This window comes from Myotis daubentonii, chromosome 2 (genome assembly GCF_963259705.1).
Source record: "Myotis daubentonii chromosome 2, mMyoDau2.1, whole genome shotgun sequence".
In the NCBI taxonomy this organism is placed as follows: domain Eukaryota; kingdom Metazoa; phylum Chordata; class Mammalia; order Chiroptera; family Vespertilionidae; genus Myotis; species Myotis daubentonii.
In genome coordinates, this window is record NC_081841.1 from 27,734,053 (window position 1) to 27,749,991 (window position 15,939).

The 15,939-nt window shown below is 40.2% G+C and overlaps 1 protein-coding gene across 3 annotated transcripts in view; it reads right to left on the reverse strand.

The window, feature by feature from the left end:
• Positions 1-15,939, reverse strand: part of RERG (RAS like estrogen regulated growth inhibitor) — a 103,817-nt gene that overhangs the window by 13,092 nt on the left and 74,786 nt on the right. The window lies entirely within an intron of this gene.

The window sequence follows — 15,939 nt, forward strand, 5'->3', positions numbered from 1 at the left end:
AAATACCACAGTAGTTTTTAAGAAATTTTTTAGAGGGGAGTGTCATAGACCCTACAAAAATGCAATAAAAATTTGGACCCTTTCTCTGGAAAAATATACACACGGTTTGGTACATAATGTCGGCAGCTCATGAGCTCTCTGAAGACGGTGGGTCTTCCTGAGATCCCACTGACCCCAACTAAAGAATTAATGTCTGTCATATTTTATACTTTAAAATATACTTATTATTTGGGTATTTTTATTTTTATGGAAATGCCCTGTATATAGTAGTCTAAAGATACTCCATGAAGAAATATGACTAGTTCATTGAAAGTTACTGTCAGTCTTTTCTTTATCTACTAGAGGCCCAGTTGCATGAAATCCGTGCACTCAGGGGCGTTCCCTCAGCCAGGCCTGCACCCTATCACAGTTTGGGAGCCCTCAAGGGATGTCTGACTGCTGGCTTAGGCCTGCTCCCCACGGAGGTGGGAGAGGCTCCCACCACCGCTGCTGCACTTGCCAGCCATGAGCCTGGCTTCTGCCTGAGCAGTGCTCCCTCTGTGGGAATGCACTGACCACCAGGGGAAAGCTCCTGCATTGGGTGTCTGCCCCCTGGTGGTCAGTGTACGTCATAGTGACTGGTCATTTTGCCTCGGGCCAAAACAGGCTTCCTGACATCCCCCAAGCGGTGCCAGATTGTGAGAGGGCATAGGCCAGGCTGAGGGGCACCACTGGTGCATGATTGGGGCTGGGGAGGGATTTGGGAGGTGGCCAGCTGGGAGGGACCGCGGGAGGGCTCCAGGGTGTGTCTGGCCCATCTTGCTCAGTCCCGATCGGCCAGACCCCAGCAGCAACCTAACCTACTGGTTGGAGTGTCTGCCCCCTGGTGGTCAGTGCATATCATAGCAACTGGTCGACTGGTCGACTGTCTGCCCCCTGGTGGTCAGTGCATGTCATAGTGAGCGGTTGAGCAGTCTTAGCTTATCATTAACATATTACACTTTGATTGGTTGAACGGCCAACCAGATGACTGGACACTTAGCATATTAGGGTTTTATTAATAGGATTGCTTATGTTAGAATCAACAGAGAGATCTATACCCACTATCATAGTGTTTTATATGAGAGATCACAGTGCCCATTGCAACGAGAACCTCATAAAACAGGCCACAAGCATACGTGGCTTGGCCAGAGACTAAAAGTAGCAATTTGTTTCTAATTACTGAGTGTAATGCTGGATGTGAGCCAACATTTTTTGCAGTGCCTAAAGTAGCAGGCCACTGACCCTGCAGTACTTCCCATAGGGAGTGCACTGTGGTTTTATCTTCAGTTTTCAGTCTGTCGCTCCTCACTCTCTTGAGACTAACGCAGTCTTTTTATTGGCATGTAAGAAGTCGTAAGCACCAGACAGATATTTTTCTGTTTTCATTTTTTTTTTCAACTGGTGAAGAAGAGTTTATTCACATGTTGTTGTTTTTTTTTAAAGGATGGTGTTGAATATCAAAGAGATATGTGCTTTAGAGTCTGTTGGGTACATTTAAAAGAGTAAAATAAAGGTCCTTATTTTAAAATGTCAATATTTACAAGACATCAGAATCTTTACACTCTTTGTAGCTATTTAAATTCACAGGAAAAAAAACTGGATATAAAGTAAAAAATTTGCAAGAGGTCACGTAGTTTTCCAAAATGGTTTTAGGGACATGCAAGCAAAAAAAATTAAAAAATTAAAGACTGATTAGTCCTATTGCTGATCTTTTTTAAAAAATTGAATTTATTGGGATGACATTGGTTCACAAAATCATATAGGTTTCAAGTGTACAACTCAACAAAACCTCATCTGCATTCTGCATTGTGTGCCCATTGCCCCAAGCACAGTCTCCATCCCCATTTTCCTCCCCTTTGCCCACCTCCACCCAGCCTCTGCCCCCCTTGCCCTCTGGATATCACCATACTGTCATCTGTGTCTATGTATTATCCTATCCCATCTAATAAAAGAGAAACATGGTAATTAGCCGTACCTCCGCTACCCTTCCCATTGGCTAATCAGGGCGATATGCAAATTAACTGCCAGCCAAGATGGCGGCCGGCAGCCAGGCAGCTTGAAGTGAACATGAGGCTTGCTTGCTTCAGTGACGGAGGACTCCAATGTTCCCCTCCTGCCGCTGCCGGCCTCTGAGTTTGCAGTTTGAAACATTGTTACAAATATAGAAGCTAAACAAAACCCCAGAAACCTGCTTTCAGCCAGCCGGGATCTCAGAGCTGGAGTTGAAACAGTGTTTCGATTATAGAACCCAAACAAACCAGATACCTGCTTTCAGCAGCGGAGGCCTAAGAGCTGGAGCCAAGCCTCAGAGCTAAAGCTGGCCCAGAATAAAAAAAGAAAAAAGAAAAAAGGAGCAGTTGGGAGCTTCAGTCACCCGCCAGCCTGAAAACAGCCCTCAGCCCCTCACCCAGACTGGCCAGGCACCCCAGTGGGGACCCCCACCCTGATCCAGGACACCCTTCAGGGCAAACCAGCCAGCCCCCACCCATGCACCAGGCCTCTATCCTATATAGTAAAAGGGTAACATGCCTCCCAGCACCGGGAGCAGTGTGACAGGGGGCAGCGCCCAAACCCCCTGATCGCCCTGCGGCTCTGTGTGTGACAGGGTGCAGCACCCCAACCCCCTTCCCCCACGGGCCTTGCTCTGTGTGTGACAGGGTGCGGTGCCCCAACCCCCCCCCCCACAGGCCCTGCTCTGTGTGTGACGGGATAGAGCCATAACCTCCCCATTGGCCCTGCCCTGAGTGTGACAGGGGGCAGTGCCCCAACCCCCCAATTGGCCCTACCCTGAGCGTGACTGAGGGTGGCATCGCAGCCTCCCAATCCGCCCTGCTCTGTGCATGACAGGGGGTGGCACCCCAACTCCCCAATAAGCCCTGCTCTGAGCCCGACCAGGGGCTGCACCTAGGGATTGGGCCTGCCCTCTGCCACCCAGGAGCAGGCCACCCGATAGCAGGCCTAAGCCAGCAGATCGTTATCTCCCGAGGGGTCCCAGACTGTGATAGGGCACAGGCCGGGCTGAGGGACCCTCCCCTCCCTCCCAAGTGCACAAATTTTTGTGCACTGGGCCTCTAGTCCTATATAATAAAAGGCTAATATGCAAATTATCCCCTTGGGAATTGGACTGACCGGGAGTTTGACTACCTACTGTGATGTGTGTTGACCTCCAGGGGGCAGCGTGGAATGAAGAAAGACTCTGGCCGGCAGCCGGGGGAAGGAAGGCCCTGATGGGCCCTGATTGCCGGCCAGGCCTAGGGACTCTACCCGTGCACAAATTTCATGCACTGGACCTCTAGTGTATATATGTTTATGTAGCTCAGTGGTAGAGTGCTTGCTTTCCATGTATGAAGCCCTGGGTTCATTCCCCAGCATCTCTACGAGGGTCCTTTTTAAATCAGCAGCAGCAATAAACAACTGCCTGCAGAAGCCAAAGAGTTTCATCTTTTGTTAGAATATGTAGTTTTAACTCTAAAGGTTACGACGTATAAAAATGCATTTATCTGGCATCCTCAAGCAATGTGCTATTAAAATTAACAAGATTTTTTACATAACATTGGAAGTACCCCAGTTACAAGACCATTAAAACTAATCATATGTCCAAGAAATATTTCTAAGATGTATTAGACACTCCATCACCTCTCAGAACTGAGAATACTGAACATAACTGAATCATTTTTAAATGTCTGGAACCTTGATCAGTGCCCTGTGCAGCTATGTGGCAATACTTTTAGGAGCTGTAGAGTGGTTGAGGCAAAGCAACTCCAGAGTACTAGGGCTTTGAGTATTTTTAGTTTTTGAATACATCCAAATATATATTTTTAATATACACATAAATATAAATTGTTTTCCTTACTCAAATACCACGGCTTTCTCTGTTTTGCCAGTCACTGAGACTATGTGTAATAACCTATCTATTCATCTGCTTTGCTACTTGTATTATTCCAGAGACTGATAAGCCATATTAATAAGCTTGTTAGAATTTTGTCTAATATTGGAGTAAATTAGCTCTGGGTTTTCATTCTAAGGAACTTGTTCTCTTGAACTGGATTCTGGTACACCTTTGGGAAATGACGTTAGCTGTTGATAAGTGGGTCCTGCTGACTTCGGATTATTGGCTCAGTTTAGACAGCCCCCTTCCAGCAGGGCAGTGTTGCTGGGCTCAAACAACAAAATCAATAGAAACATTTTTTATATTCTTTTTAAAGAGACACACATCATTATCTGATGGTTGCTCTAACGACAGAATCATACATTTGTTTAAAAATCCAATCTATTTTGAGTGCATTGAAAAACACAGAAAGCACTTTGAAAAAATTGACGTCATATGTTTCTTATTTGATGATGTGTGTTCGTCTCTCGCACAGATTATTCATGGGAAAGACAAACACATTTTCTAATGTTAGCTTTTCAATAACATATTAATTTAAATTATTCGTCTAAAGTATGAAGATAATTTTACCTCTGTGGATGTGGTATTTGTTAAGGCTCTGTTGTTATTGAAATTGTGATTGAGGTGCGTGGGTGACATTTCACAATTTACTGATGTAATTAAAAAACAGTATTTTTTAGCTCCCGATTTTATTATAATTTTATTATGGCATATGATTTTTAAAAAAATCCTCACTCGAGGATATGTTTTTCATTGCTTTATTTTAAGAGAGAGTGGAAGGGAGGAAGGGAGGGGAGAGAGAGAGAAATAGCATATATTGGTTGCCTCCCCCGTAATCCCCAGTTGGGCTGGGATTGAACCTGCACCCAGGTATGTGTGCCCTTGACTGGGAGTCAAACCTGTGACCCTTCAGTGCATAGGCCAATGCTCTAACCTCTCAGCCGCACTGGCCAGGGCTATGGCATACAATTTTCATATGTGATATATTCTACCACTTCTCACCCCCTGTACCACTACCACTCTCATCACTTGGTTTTACATGTTAACAATAACACTGTTGCTTCCTCAGTGGTATCCCTACTTCATCTGCACCCCAGAACCCCCTTAAACTACTTTCACTGATTCAATTAAAACTTATACCAGCTCATGTCACATCTTTCCCCCTAATTCTCCCTGAGCTCATCTCATTGGATTAATATTTATTGAGTACCTACTCTGTTCTGTTCTATGTGTTTGGACTAATCCAGAAAACAAGTCAGATTAAGATCCTTGATTTTACAGAGCTTATATTCTATGAGGAGGATACATAAAAAGTAAAAGTGATAAGTTACATAGTAGATTAGAGGTGATACATGCTATGGGATAAAAATGTAGAGCAGCGTAAGGGAGATGCAGCATTGAGAGATGATGTGAGTTGTTATTTAAGATAGGGTGACCAGGCGATACATGAAAGAGATGAGGGAAGGTATCTTGGAAAATAGTGTTCCAAGAAGAGGGACCAGTCAGTGCAAAGGCCTGAAGGCAGAACAGTAAGGAACATTAAGCAGAATGAGCAATGGCCAGTGTAGTAGGATAGGAGGTCATTTCCTGCCACTCTCCCAGTCAGGTCTTCCATAAACACCACTACCACCACCAACAATAATGATATTAATAATAGTAATAATAATAAAAACAACTGGAGTCATTATTTAATATTATTATTTTACTTGATTCCTTCTTTATAATGTATACTCCAGGAGGGTATTTTATTTATTTTATTCGTCACTGTTTTCGACTGTATAGAAGAGTGTCTGTCTGGCACACAGTAAACTAAACAATACTTGCTAAATAGATGAAAAAGTGTATCAATCTAAGTCACAGTTTACTTTCCTTAACATTAAATAATAACCAGACATTGAGAGAATCTGCAGAAAAATTAACACAACAGAACTCACAGCAGAACCATGCCATCATTTTATAACTTTGTCTTAAAAGGTTACAAAAACATATCATCTGAAATGCCTTGGCTGTTTTATTATTCTTCTACAAATTATACTTCTATGGTTTATTAAAATAGTTACTATATTTTTTTTTCTTTTGAATACCCTGTCCTCTCCATTGCCACTATTCTGAGCAAGGTTTTCTTATGAAATAAAAATGGTGGTATTGATAACCTCTACTCCCCTGGAAGTCTGATATAAGGTCTTGTCTTTCTAGAAGTTTGAAGGTTTGACATGTTTAATGAGTTACAGTTAAGTCTCTGCATTCTGAAATATCTGATTTTCTTTCCATTGCCTTGAAAACCCATACCTTTTCACTAAATAAGCCAAACATGTCTAATCTAGAGAAGACCATTTTCCTCATTTTATGTAATTTATAACCTACTTGGATAATTCTTCCTCATATGTGGTTTATTTTTGGTGTTACTGGCATTGAATTTCATTGCTATCAAAAAGAGCCAGTTTCTAAAAAATGGAAAATTCACTAAGTAGAATTTAATCCATGGACCCACCACACCTCTTCTCTTGGTTCCCAAAGGGGAACCACTACTCCTGACCTCTGCTATCAGCCCTAAATTTAACTCTAACCCTTCAGTGGACAGAAGGCTTCAGAGAAGTACAAATAAGCATACGTACAAATACAGGGTGAGGCAAAATTAGGTTTACAGTCGTTCATATGGAAAATAACACAATAATTAACAAATAATGATACAAGAATAAACTGTGTTTTGCATGCTCACAACTGTAAACCTACTTTAGCCCCACCTTGTATAAAGAGAATTCTACCCTAGATTTTTGGTGATAGTTTATTGGTTAAATTAATTTTGTATAATTAAGTATTCATTTCTTAACCATATTAGCTGTTTGATTAAAGTATATATATCCTTAGGAAATACCATTCAGTAGTTTCAGTTATGTTTTAAATACATATAAAAACACTAATGTACTTCTGGAATGCTAACTATCAAAAGGGGAGTTTGTATTGAATGCTGATTACAAGCTTATTTATTTCTCATAAACACTCTCAAAAGTAAGAATTAATGTTTCTATTTTATCCATTAAAAACTGAACTTAAAAGTAAATAAATTAGTCTATTTTACAGAGCAGTTAAATGACAAACTGAGATTGAACCCAGGTTTGTTTACTTTACTTACCACTATATTTTAATATTTCTACGAATATGATTCAATTCTCAATGGCCGGAATTATTTTCCATATGAACATTGATCTTACGGAGAGGCATGTTTTCAAAACATTTTTGTTCATGACTAGATTTCTTCTTAATGGGGGGAATATCCATGACCAGAAACCATGGCAACACAGAAAGAGAATATGAATTTCAAGGAGCAGGAAGGAGACGTTTATATAAGTAAGATTTTTGCTTTTCTCTTGAAACGGTCTTCAAAGATGCAGCAAAGGAGGAAAACAAGAATCTAATGATGCAGACATTATATGATACAGATAAGTAGTATGTGATGAGCAACTGTTTCCTTATTCATCTCCTCAGTCGTTAACAAGTTCATTCTTTCAACAACAAAAAACAGGATGCCAGGAACCATTTTAGGCAACCAGGAAGACAGCAAAGAAAATAAGAGACAGTTCCTATGCTTGAGCAATTGAGAGTCTTCATCTTTGCATGTTCTGGGAAAAAGATGCCTGGGTAATTTAGAATATTATCCTATTCAAGTCCTGTTATGATGCCGAGCTCAAAGAAGGCAGGCCAGACTGAGATGAGGCTAACTAACTTTAGTGCCTCAGAGGGGGAAAAACATCTGTTTTCTGGAAGAGAAAATGTAACAGACAAAAACCAGGATAGTATGTAGTATAAAGTGTCAATCCTATGGACACTTCTGTTGCATCTTAGAGACAACAAACCAGAAGGTTTACCTAAAATCTAAGAGGAAGTTCAGTTTCACCTTCTTTCCTCCCTTACCTGGACCGCTGTCATTCTCCTCTCAAATCAAGCCTCCAGGTCCAATTTCCTTCTTCCCTGATCTCTGGGTCCAACACTTCTGTCCTTCATATCTTATTCCTGGGTCTTTCTTTAAACATCAACTACAAAGTTCATATTCCCTTTAGCAGTCCTCTTTTTCTATGACTAGCCTCCTTCAAGAAACATGGGCCATTGTGCCTCAAATCAAAGAGTGAAGTATGGATACCTGGGCACTGAGACCTGATGTAGGCCATGTGGGGGCCAGGACAGCTCTTTGAAGTTTTGGCTTAACAGCCATCGATGATTGAGACCAAGAATGTGCCAGTTTGGAATTTCAGGGTCCCTAGGAGAAGCCGTTTTTGAATTGAGGGGTTGGACTAAAAGGGGATGGACATAGGCTGGACTGGAAACGAGATGTCAAAAAACCCAGCAAATTGTGTGCCCTGAAGTGTCAGGAGGGGCTCAGAGCAAAGATGTGTGTATAGAAATCAAATTTCAGGCAGATAATCTGATATCTAAATTTAATAATTTTCAAATGCTTATCCATTTGGCCTTCTCAGTAAACCTTTCTCTCCTCCCCACATTTGTGAGTTTCACACACATTCATTTAATCAATAACTATTTATTCAACACTGTGCTAGGCACAAGAAAAAAGCAAGACAGGAGAATTCCCTAAATAGAAATGACTTCATACTACAGCTACATGGTGAGCTGAGCCTTGATGAGTGACAGCTCACCAATTTAGGAAGAACATTCCAAGCAAAGAGCATCATGTTCCAAGGCCTAGACAAGGGAGAGCCTGGATCAGGGAGGAATCACATGTTGTTCAGGGCAGGTTGAGTGATGTGTAGGTGGAGCCACATGGGGGAGAATTTATGAGGTTCTTCAGAGCCCAGGGTGTGAAGGAGCTGATCTGTCACACTGAAGAGCTTGGGTTTTACTCTGAAGTCTATGGGCAGAGAGTTCTGCTTAGGGAGGTGGCTCAATTTGATCTGGTCACCTATAAAAATTATTCATTGATTGGATATAGAGAGTAAGGGAGACAGATTAGCCCATATGGGATAAAGTTCGGGGTGTATCATTATTCTCTGAGGTCAAATATAATGAGTTAAAGTCAAGTAAGTTTAGATGTGAACCTGTTGAATGAGACATTAATGAAATCAACCAGGTAGAGGAATATCATCTGCCCATCCATCCATCTATCTACCCATGTATCCTCTATCCTTCCCTTCATACCTTCATTGCCAGAGTGACACTTTCTAGCGATTGGTAAATGCACTGGGCATGTATAAGGTGTTCCATGTGGATAGTTTAAAGTAAGGAAAGTGGAGTTAGCACACAATTCTATTTTCAGGCTCATCTCATGGTGTCCTCCTTTGCTTCCTATGTCCTCCCCACCTTGACTCCTCAAAATTTCTAGCTGAAGTAAAAATAAATAAATAAATCAACAGATTAGCCAGGGGACAAAAATTTGTTCATATACCTGAAGTTTCTGAAGTAGCTCCATCCCCCACTTCCTACTTCATCTCTCCCTTGCTCTATTCCTGTGCTGGTCAAAATAAATTGGCATAAAAATCCTTAAGCCTCATAAAACACAGACAGTGAACAACTTAATGGAAATTTAAAATTAATGTAATATAGAAGTGGATGCTTTATAATGCCAGAAGTTAAAATGAAAAGTAAATCAATTCCAGATGGAGGTTTAAGGATTGCCTTTAAATTACTGTTTGTTTTAGCCAGAAAATTTTGACTTACCCTGCATCTGACAAAAATACCACTCTGAGAAAGAGTTACAGAATAAATGTCACTGTTCCTTGCAAAGAATTTCCTAAAGGGAAATGGTGTAACCTCCAATAATTATTAGGAAGCACTCCTGTCTCTGAAAACTTAGCCTGATAGTCTAGCTTCAGGGCATTTCAAATTCTGAAAATTGACTTTTTTTGCTGTGGAATGGTAAGATAAAGGCTAATTTATTTATATATATAATTTGTTTTGTTTATCTTTCTGTTTTTATGTAAAGGTTTATTTGATAGTGACAACTGGTGGGGATGACTAATGAGAACGGGAAAACTGCTAGGACCATGACTTGCAATTTCCAACATTTTTGATAGGAAGCAGAAGTATGGGAATGCTTATTAAAGAATGTAAAAAAACCCCAAAACAACAAGTTTATTTTAAATAAAAAAATTAACTTGTGTGATTGAATGAAAATAATTCTTCCTGGATTTAAATTTGAAACCAGAGGAGTTAAATTTGGAATATGGTAATCAACTGGTTTGGTTTTGTCTTTTCATTTATATCTTAAAGGTTAATAAATAAAAAGCAATGGATTCCGTGCCCAATAATTCAATCCAGTTTTATATAAGTTGAATCATTTTAATTACGAGTGGTGCTTAAGAAATATATTGTTAAATTTCCCAAATGAGAGTTTTAAATTTAATAATTTATAATTTTTTTGTCATTTTAATTATAAATAATATTTCACAAGGCATAATATTTAAGTAAAATGATTTGTATTACATTAACTATTTTCTAAAACTTTAAGAAATTTGGATATAAAATTTGAACTTTTAATTTTTACTTTGTTCTGGAAGAAGAAACAAGTATGTTAATATCTTAATTTTTTTCAATGCTTATATTACCAGAGCACATAAGAAATTGGAGATTGGAAATATTTGGACTTTGTTGAGGCATAAAAGTAATGCAAAAGAATTAAGTATCACAGAGAAGCAGAAAAATATCTTGTATAACCCCACTGGATGCCTTAGTTGATAAAGAATCAAGGATTTTACAAGTTACTCTGCTTATACATACTCTCTGCTCCACACTCATTTTGCTTCCTGCCTATATGGGCACACGTAGATTTACAGGCTGTGCCAAAGGGTGGGGGGGCGTGAACACTCGCAATAGGGTATCTTCATTTGCAGCCGCATTACCACTCCTACCGCTATCTTACAACAAACAAACAAACACTCTTAAAAAAACATGGAGACTTAAAATGTCACAGTGTATATGAAAAACTTGAGCCTGGTAAAATAAGGAAGTGAGAGGAATTGGGGGAGACTGGGCTGGAAAACTCCCACATTATGAAGAGCTTATAAGCCAAGCTATGAGATTTATAATTATGCTTACAATGATGAGAAGGCATTATAGTATTATAAACACAAGGATGAGATGATCATCACTTTGTTTTACAAAGGTCATGCTGTTTCAGTGTCAAGATGAACTGAGCAGATGCAGGTAAGCCTGGAGACAGGAAGGGCTATTAAAGAGCTATTCCAAAACTACAAAAGAAAAAACAACAGAGTAAGTCAGAATGGCTCTTCCTTCACTCCTATCCATTATTATATGTGGGTGTCAAGTCGTGATTGGAATTACGCAGCATGAGGTCGATTCAGTCTGACATCTTTCACTTAGCAATGTGCATTTAAGGTGCCTCTGTGTTACGGCCTGGCTTGAGAGCTTATTTCTATTTACTGCTGAATATTCCTGTGTATGGATATACGGCAGTTTGTTTATCCAGTTACCCATTGAAGAACATCTCGATTGCTCCCAATTTTGGCAATTATGTTTAGGCTGTAAACATTCACATGGAGGTATTTATGTAGATATAAGTTATCAGACTGCTTGGGTAAATATTTAGAAGCACAATTGCTGGATTATGGTAAGATTATGTTTAGCTTTATAAGAAACTGCCAAACTGTTTCCCAAAGTGGCTGTACCATTTTGCACTCCCACCAGAAATGAATGAGTTTGTTGTTTCAAATCCTTCTAGCATTTCATGTTGTCAGTTTTGTTTTTATTTTGGGTGATTTTTGCCATTTTAATGGGTTGTATTGTTATCTTATTGTTTCCTTGCAATTCTCTAATGACAAGTGATGTTGGGAATATTTCATATGGCTATCTGCCATCCATATATTCTTTGGTGAGGTGTCTGTTCAGATTTTTTGCCCATTATATAAAAACTAGAGGCCTGGTGCATAAAATTCATGCACAGAGGGAGTGTCCTTCAGCCTGGCCTGCACCCTCTCCAATCCGAGACCCCTCAGGGGATGTCTAACTGCCGGTTTAGGCCCTATCCTTGCGCCTCTTCCTGCCTGCCTGATCACCCCTAACTGCCTCTGCCTGCTGGCCTGATAACCCCTAACCACCTTCCCCTGCCGGCCTGATCGCCACCTCTGCCTCAGCCCCTACCACCGTGGCTTTTTCTGGAAGGAGGACCAGATGACTGGAAGATGTCAGGTCAATCCAGTCTACTTAGCATATTACCCTTTTATTAGTATAGACTAGAGGCCCAGTGCATGAATTCATGCACGGGTAGAGTCCCTAGGCCTATAGTTATTTGATATCCTATGCTTTTCCCCCCATTATTTTGTCCCTTCTCATTTTAGTTTAGAAAGTTTCTATTGACAAATGTTGATGCTTACTAATACTTTACTCAGCTATGTCTGGCCTATTTATTTAAAGAGAAAAAGCATTCTTCATTTCTGTTACAATACTTTTGATTTCTAGGAAATTCTATTAATTGTTTTATGACGTTCTCATTCCTCTGCTTACATTATCCATGTATTCTTACATGTTGTCTACTTTTTAAATTAGAGACCCATTCATAGTTCCATCAGCTTTTATTCATGTAAGCTGATCTTGGCTATGATTTTCTGTATTTGCCTGCCTCTCTCAAGATTTGTTTATATGGTGGCTTGTCCAGCAACTTCCAATTTTTAATGGTCTAAGAAAAGTAATGATTTTGTTTAGCATTTTTCTTATTCTAAGTAGGTTCCAGAGCTCCCTTACCCTGTTATTATTGATGCCTCTTCAGTAATTTTTTCCCTTTTCTTTCAGCTCTGAAATGCATTATATGTATATTAGTATATTTTAAGTGTGTAATAATACCAAGATAAATTGCACTGATCTTTAATGGCACCATAGGGCTTGAAATAGAATTCACTGATAAGTTTTTAACATTTCCAAATTAGTTTTATTTAGTTTGTTTTTAATTTTTTCAAGTTACTCATATTCACCTAACTTTACAGATTTTATAATAATGTGTAGTGTATGTATATATAGATATCTATCTATACAAAAGAATGGTAATATACTAAAAGAATGGTAAAATACTAATTAGACCAGATATCCTTCTGGACTAAGCCACGGTGGCGGGGGCTGAGGCAGAGGTGGTTAGGGGCAATCAGGCAGGCAGGGGAGCAGATAGGGGGTGATCAGGATGGCAGGGGAGCAGTTAAGGGTAATCAGGCCAGAAGGGGAGAGTAGTTAGGGGCGATCGGGCCGGCAGGGGAGAACAGTTAGGGGTGATCAGGCCAGCAGGCAGAGGCAGTTAGGTGCAATCAGGCAGGCAGGCAGATTGGTTAGGGGTGATCAGGTAGGCATGCAGGTGAGTGGTTAGGAGCCAGTGGTCCCAGATTGCGAGAGGGATGTCTGACTGCCAGTTTAGGCCCAATCCCTAAACCGGCAATTGAACATCCCCCAAGGGTTCCCTGATTGGAGAGGGTGCAGGCTGGGCTGAGGAACACCAACCCCCCCCTCCCCCCGTGCATGAATTTCATGCACCGTGCCTCTAGTATATATATAAAAGCCTAAGTGACTGGCCGATAGCTATGATGAGCACTGACCACCAGGGTCCAGATGCTCAACCCAGGAGCAGAAACCACAGGCCCAGAAACATGGAACAGACTAATGAATCTCAGAGGGAAGGGGGTAGGAGAAAGGGTGGGAAGAGATTAACCAAAGATCTTATATGTATACTAGAGGCCCAGTGCACTAATTCATGTACTGATGGGGTCCCTTGGCCTGGCCTGCAGGGATCAGGCCAAAACTGGCCTGATGCCTAGACTTATGCACCAGTGGGGTCCCTCGGCTTGGCCTGTGGGTATCAGGCCATAACCGGCTCTCCAACATTATCCGAGGGGTCCTGGATTGCAAGAGCGTACAGGCCAGGTTGAGGGACCCCACTGTGCAGCGTGCCTCTTAGTATAGATATAAAATCACAAACTCTTGCTTATGCTCTATTAATAATAATAATGTGTTAATTTTTTCATATACTCATAAACTTATATGTTATCTTTAGCCTTAATAATCCCAGAGTCATTACTTTATTTAAATTAAAAGGTTGCATTTCAGATTAATTTTGTTGATTTTCTTTTCTTTTTACCACAAATGACACAAGCATATTCTCTTGCTGGCAATTTAATTAAGAGTAAATTGTCAGCCAAAACCAAAATCTAACAGCTAGAAATTTATGGAGAGAGAGCAATGTTTCCACGCAGCTCACTGGAGTAGTTTACCAGGTATAGGAAGATTTCTTTATACTTCATCTTTTTTATTTCTTTTGTTCTGAAATAAATTAACTTTAAAAGTTCACAAAATCATTGTCATTTCATTTATTTATTATATACATGATCCTTATATGGATGTATGATTGATAAGGCTCATGTGGTGTGATTTGAATGTCAATTATAAGTTATTGATAGTGATTTATCAATTAGCCTCTTTTTCTGTTTTGCTTTTTCTAGCATTTTTTTCTGAATAATAACATGTTGGGTCAGAAGGGAAGAGAAGAAAGAAAGGGTGGGAGAGAAGAAGTAAATGTAATACCAGTCTCTTTCATTAAATCACCTAAAAACATCACTGGCATATCTTTATATACACTTTCTGAAGCCATATGTTCTGCTTTTGAAGTAATTGGCACATATTTTGATGCATCTGTTGGCAAAATCACACAACTTAACCAGCTCTCTTCTAGCTGTCCAAACTCATTCATTCTTCACAGTGTGGGACATAAAAGCAATCTGCACCATAGCAGGGAATACATTTGGATACAGAAAGAATAGTGTCCTCACAGAACCCTTATTTCAAATCCAAGGGATTTGGTTCAATGATCTTCTTTGGTACATGCTCTTCTGGGGAGGAGGGAGGAGGTGATAGGGTATTAAAGTGGTAGGTCATGTTGGGAACTATTACCAAATGCATTTAATATATATCAGGCTTGTATTTAAGCCCACTAAGAATGAATTCAACAGTAATTAATAATTCCTTCCATAGAACAACTAGAGAAAAGATAAAGTAAGATATATATTTTTTCTATGAGTTTTAGAGTTTGAGACAAATGTTCACAGGTTTAACCCATTTCATTCATTCATGAAACAAGTCTTTACTAACCACTATAATGTGCATGGCATTGAGCTGGTTGCTGAGTAACAGTACTAGCCCTGAGGCTTTATTTTGTTGTTCATTCATTCAATCTTCATTGAGAAACCAGAATGCACCAGACTCCTTTAGGATGTAGAGAGGTGACCAAATAGATCAAAGCTTTGTCCTTGAAGCTTTCTGGCCTTTAGAAAGACAACTATTAAATCCAAACACAAGTCAATAGTGTGATGTAGGGTAATAAGTGCTATGGAGAAAAAAAGTACAGCAGAGACATGGAAGAGGAGTGGAGGGGTTAGGATGGTGTACGTTTTAAGAAGAGTGATCAAGGAAAGCCTCACTGATAAGTTGTCATCTTGGCAGAGACTCAAAGTGGGTAAAGGAGTGGGCCATCTAAGTATCTGGGAGAGAATGTTCCAGGCAGAACAAAGAACAAATGCAAAGGCCCTGAGGCAGATATGCACCTGGCAAGTTTAAGTAAAAGGAGGCAGCCATTGTGGCTGGAGTAGGGTGAACAAAGGGAAGAGGGGAAGAAGTGAAGTAGATGAGTGTAAGGACATCGAGTGGAGGCAGAGACACATCAGATCATCACGAGGAAAGTGACGTAATCTTATCGCTGCGTGGATAATAGACTATCAGGGTTAGGGCAAGGGAAGTAGTAAGGAGAGCAATGAGGCGCTTACTGTGATAACTGAGATCATGGAAGCTTGGACCAGGGAGCAGCAGTGGAGGTGATGGGAAATAGATTTGCTTCTGGATTGGCTGTGGCATGTGAGAGAAAAAGAGGAAATTTCAAGGATGAAGTGCCATTTCCTGGGATGAGAAAAGGCTGAGGGTAAAGAAGATTTTAGAGGAAAAGTCAGGAGTCAGTTTTGAACAAGTAAAGTCTCTGACATCATTTCGACATGCCATGGAGATGTTAAGAGGCAGTGGGATGTAAGGGCCTGGAGTCG